The sequence below is a fragment of the Belonocnema kinseyi genome, chromosome 3 (genome assembly GCF_010883055.1).
Source record: "Belonocnema kinseyi isolate 2016_QV_RU_SX_M_011 chromosome 3, B_treatae_v1, whole genome shotgun sequence".
Lineage (NCBI taxonomy): Eukaryota > Metazoa > Arthropoda > Insecta > Hymenoptera > Cynipidae > Belonocnema > Belonocnema kinseyi.
The window spans coordinates 151543132-151549131 of NC_046659.1; positions in this window are offsets into that span (position 1 = coordinate 151543132).

Here is a 6000-nt window from a genome sequence, read left to right on the forward strand (position 1 = left end):
ATCTTTGTGAAATATACGAAATATTTTTGAAATATTCGACAATATTTGTGAAATTCTAAAATTTTTTAGGAAATATTTTGAATGTTTGGGACATCAATTTAATCTTTGTGAAGTCCTTAGAAATCGTTGAAATATTTGTGAAATTAATGGAATATTTATGCGATCATTGATAAATAATTTTTGCCTTTATGAGTTTTTAAAAATTTATCAGAAGTCTTTGTGAAATCTTTGCAAAATATTAGAAATATTTTCTTATATTTGTAAAAATGATTCAAATCTTTTAGTTCTATTCGAAATCTTTGCGATATTCTTTAACCTTTTTAAACTCATTCTAATCTTTCTGAAATCTTTGCGAAATATTCAAAATTTTTGATGTCTTTGGAAAATCATTACAATCTTTCGGAAATATTTGCGAAATATTTGAAATTTTTGGGAAATTATTGACATCATTGTGAAATCCTTGGAAATCCTTGAAATATTTGTTTAATTATTGAAATCTTTAGGTGATGCCATTTTAAAATTTCTTACATCTATTTATAATATTTGTAATATTAAAAAAAACGACTGAAATCTTTTGGAAATCATTGAAGTCTTCGTGAAATCTTTTAAATCTATCGAAAATCTAAGCGACATTTTTTTAACCTTTGGAAAATCATTCAAATCTTTGTAAAATCTTTTTGAAATCCTTGCGAGATATTTTAAATCTTTAATATCTTTAGCAAATCAATTAAATCTATCTGAAATCCTTGAAAATATTATTTAAATTGTTGAAATCTTTGTGCGATCATGAAGAAATAAGTTTATTCATTTCTGAAATTTTTTAAATCTATCCGAAATCTTTGTGAAAATTTTTCGAAATATTACAAATATTTTCTTAATATTTAGTAATATTTGTAAAAATGATTAAAATCTTTGAAAAATCGTTCGAAAATCATTGAATTTCTGGTGAAATCTTTGTGATATCTTTACGAAATATTTAAAATGTTTTATATCTTGGGAAAATCTTCGACATCTTTGCGCAATGTTTGAAATCTAGCGGTCAATTTTAATAAAATAATTGAAGTCTTTGTGAAATCTTTTAAATCTATCTGAAATTTTTGCAAAAAATTTGAAATCTTCCTGAATTCTTTGCGCAATGTTTGAAGTCTTTATAAAATCTTTTAAAATTATCCGAAACCTTCGCGAAATATTAAAAATATTTGTCAAATGCTTAGAAACTCATTGAAATCTTTGTGAAATATGCGAAATATTAAAAAAATTTTCGATAATATTTGTGAATTTCTTTAAGTCCTTGGCCAATATATGAAATGTTTGGAAAATCATTGAAATATTTTCGAAATTATTGAAATCCTTGTGCGGTCATTAAGAAATAATTCATACCTTGGTGAAATTTTTTTAATCTATCCGAAATCTTTGTGAAATCTATGCAAAGTATTATAAATATTTTTGAAACATTTGGTACTATTTGTCAAAATAATTAAAAGCTTTGTAAAATATTTTGAAAATTATTGAACTCTTGGTTAAATCTTTTCAATCTATCGAAAATCTTTGCGGCATTTTTAAAAATTTTAAAAAATAATTCTGATCTTTGTGAAATCTTTGCAAAATATTTTTAATATTCCTGAAATATTTTGTAATACTTGTGAAATGATTAAATCTTTGAAATCTATCTGAAATTTTTATAAAAGAATTGAAGTCTTTGTGAAATTTTTGAAATCTTTGAGAAATCATTAAAGTGATTGTTAAATAATTGTAAAATTGTTTTGAAATCTTTAGAAATCTGCGAAATATCACACATATTTTTCCAATATTTGGTAATATTTGTGAAATTGTTGTTAAAGTGAATTTTATACATGTATTTATTATTATTCATTATTTACTATTTATGTTAATTTATAATTATTTATGTTCAATTTGTATTTAGTATAATATTATTATACTATGTACAAGGTCGTGGGTTATCGTTCGCAAAGGATAAGGTTGTTATGACAGAATCAATCGAAAACTTGCAAAAAATGTAGAAAAAACTAAATACAAATTTGAAGAATACGGTCTTCAAAATAAACGCAAATAAAAAAAAAATTATAGTGCTTGAAGAAAAGGGTTAAAAAATAAGATAAAAAGATATTTTGATTCTTTAGTAGCCCATTATTATACTCCAAGAAAGAATTTTTTCACCAAACGCATGGATTGGCTATTTCTTTGTGATGTCATTTTTGGCGGGAAAATTTAAACAGCCTGAATTATGCAAATTAAAAAAAGAGAAGAAAAATGGGTTTAAAAAAACACATATATATGAATCAGCATCAGAAAAGGTGGACGTTCAAATTGTAAAATTTAAATTGTTTGCGAAATAGTTGAACATTTAGTTAAAAAAATGTTTTCAATGAAACAAGACGAATTTTCAACAAAATAAATCAATTTTTTACCAAAGAAATACAATTTTAACAAAACTGATCAATATTTCACCCAAGAAAATGATTTTTCAACCACGAGCATTAATTTTCTATGAAAATAAATAAACTTTTGACAAAATACATCCACTTTTAATCAAATAGTTGAATTTTCAAATACAAAAGATGGCTTTTCAACCAAATGTTAAGTAATTAAAATTACAGTAAAAAAATAATTTTCAGTCAAACAAAGAACCAGTTTTTTTAGAAAAATATTGTGGCCAAGAAGATTAATTTTCTACCAAAAACACTAATTTTAACAAAGTACATCAATGTTCAGATAAAAAAGATAAATTTTGAACTAAAAATGGAACAGTTAAATTTTTTAGTTGAACACATTAATATTTAATCCGACAGCGAATCTTTAACAAAATAGATAAATGTTTAACCGACAAGGTTAATTTTCTCCTACAAAGACAAGTTTTCATAAAAATAAGTGAATTTTGAACCAAAAAAGTAATTTTTTAACACAAAATGGAACTTTTGTCTAACTACTTATATTTTTATATATGTGACACAGTTTTCATTTGTCTGTATTTCATTTGAGGCTTTTCCTTATTTTATTCTTCAAAATTGTAAATTCATTGTAAAATTTGGTTTGAAAATGGCGCGCTTTTCATCACTTCTGGTTCCGGTTTGATCGCAGCCAATCAAAACGATGGGGAGTTGTGGCACAACTCTATACCTACATATCTCTAATATTAGTGCTCAGTTTATGTCTTAGTGACGTCAAATCTGTTTAATTGAGACCAAATAAACGTAAAGTAGAATTTATTATTTTTTAAAGTAATAGAAGTCTAAAAAAAATTGTTTTTGCAATATTTTATGCAACATCCCCTTTTTATATTTACAGCCACTGTACTGTACAGTCCAGGCATCTGGTACTTTCGTTCCACAATAATTAGAGTCAAAAGTTTTTTTTTTTGAGAAATCGCTTTATTTAGGGGCCCTATATAACATACTAAAAATGTTACATCAAGCTCGAGGGGGAACCCGGTTTTGTTTTAAAAGATTTTCAAAAATCACGTTTGTTTGGACGGATGATTTCCATTGCATTTTAGAGCAAAATATTCAACAGAAGAAAGAAAGACAACAAAATTATGAGAAAGTTTTGTTAACAAAATAATCCACTATTTTAAATAGGTTCCGAGTTATGGTACATTGAAAAGTCCCTACTTTTTCGATTTTTAGCGAAAAATCGCTAAATTTTAAAAATCACTGTGCATCTTTTTATCTAATTATTTTACGCAAAAGTTTTACACAGATGAGTGAAAGTAGACTCAATTTGCTGTGATTCCAAAAAGAAAAATGTTATAGCTCTAATAGGTCATAACTTGTGACCCCTCAAAGTGGACCATTTTTGCCTGTTTTTCGGGGCAAAAAAGTGGGGTTTAGATTTTTCAAAGTAATTCGGGTATGGTTTAGTTTGCGTTGATGATGCCAGAGGATGAAATATATTATACAAAAATCTGCGTACATCTAAAAAAAAAAGTATTTTAGCTCTATATTAGTTTGGGAATTACGAGGTTTAAAAAATTTAATTTTTTTTGCATTTTTGACCACGAACGGACAAACTTCGTTTTTTCAAAATACCTCGTTTCTTGCAATTCCCACGACCAAAATTCGTATAAAATAAATAAAAGTAGAGTCAATTTATCGTAAGTTGTTAAAGCCGAAAGAGCTTTAATTTACAACTAACAAATTACAGGCAATAATGTTTTTATATTTTCTTACAACATTATAAATGAGACAGCAGCGTAAGAGACAAGAACAATTATTTTACTTTTTCTTTTTACTGCCTCTACCACGCAATCTTGAACAAGTGTTTTGTAAATCTTACAATATTTTTTGTTCATAAAGTGTCCAGTTTCAACATTAAATTATTTTGGTTGATACAACGTTATATTTGAAATGGCTTCAATTTTTTGTAATATAATTGAATTGTCTATTATCACAGCATTTTCCCCGAGACTTATTATTTTCCAGCTCCTGCGGGGCTATAATTAAGGAAAATTCCTTAAGGTAGGTGTGCCCAAAGTCAGATATCTTAAAAACAGTTTTTCTATGATTTTAAAAATCAAAATATTATAACTGTTGTCATTTCAAGAAAAAAACATTATTTTTTTAATTCAACAATGATATCATTCGATATAACTCTACTGTTTCCAATTTTAAAAATAACTAAATAATCTTAAAATATAATCATTCATTTAAAAAATGTTTTCTTAAAACAATTGTTCTTAGGATTGCAGCTATAGAAGAATTTAATTTCCAAATAGGAAACTGTAGAGTTGTAAAGAATTTTTTCCCGGAAAAAAGTCCGTCATTCAATGAAAAGGCAATCATTTTTCAAAATTCAGTAAGAAGCGACGAAAAATGGGACAAAAAGACTATTTTGGTTCAAAATAACATACAGCCCAACAATATCGACCGATTTGGACAAAAAAATTAAAAAAGAGCTGATAAAATTTCTAAGAGAGCTTTCTAGCCTCATTTATAAACTAGGCTTTCAATTTTTTATAAATAAACAAATATGATAAAAAACTAGGCCATTTTTTCTATTTGACATTCCCGGTACTCGTCAATAACATGAAAATGGTTGAAATTGTGTAACTTTTACCGATTAGGATTATTTAAAAATATTCCAATATTACATGGTAAACAAACAAATTTTGATAAACAAATTATTTGTTGAAAAAATGTTTTTTACGATTTTCTATAATTTAAATTTTTTTAAAGGTATATTGCAATAAATTTTAATAAAACAATACATAGATTAAGAAATTTCTCCTTGAGATTATTATTGTTGATAATATAAACAAATTTAATAAACAAATGCATTATTCACGCATTTTTCGAGAGAAAATTTGTTTCAAGATCATTTTTTAATTAGGAACTTTATGCTAATTTTTGAAAATTTCATAATTATTGGTTGATTAATCTTATGATATTTTAAAACAAATTTAATAAAAAAATGCATCATGCGGCATTTGCCGGAAAAAAAATTCATTTTTTTCAATGCTAGTCCTTTCTGTTGGGAACTTCATGACAATTTCCGCAAAATTCATAAATAGTTGATGAATTTGATCATTTTTAATAAATTTAATAAGAAAATGCATTATCATGAAGCTGCAGATTTATTAAAAGAATGAAAGTAATGATAAACTTTAACTGAAAGGACTGAGCTTGAAAAAAACTTTTTCTTCTACAAATGTCCAAATCATGCATTCGTTTGATAACATTATTCACAAAATTCATAAAATTGATGATTAAATTATAAATTTGTTCTGAAATTATCATGAATTTCCCAATGAAAAAAGTGGTCATCGAAAAAGACAAATTTTTCTTTCGACAAATGCCTTATCTATGGCTTTTTTTATTAGATTTCTTTTACAAAATCCTATAATTTATCAACTAGTTATGCATGTTGATGAAATTAGAATGAAGTTCCTATCTGAAAGGACTGGAATAAAAAAAAAACGAATTTTTCTGCGGACAAATGTGCAAAAATTTGTTTGAAATAAGACGTTATTTTAGCTTGAGTCAT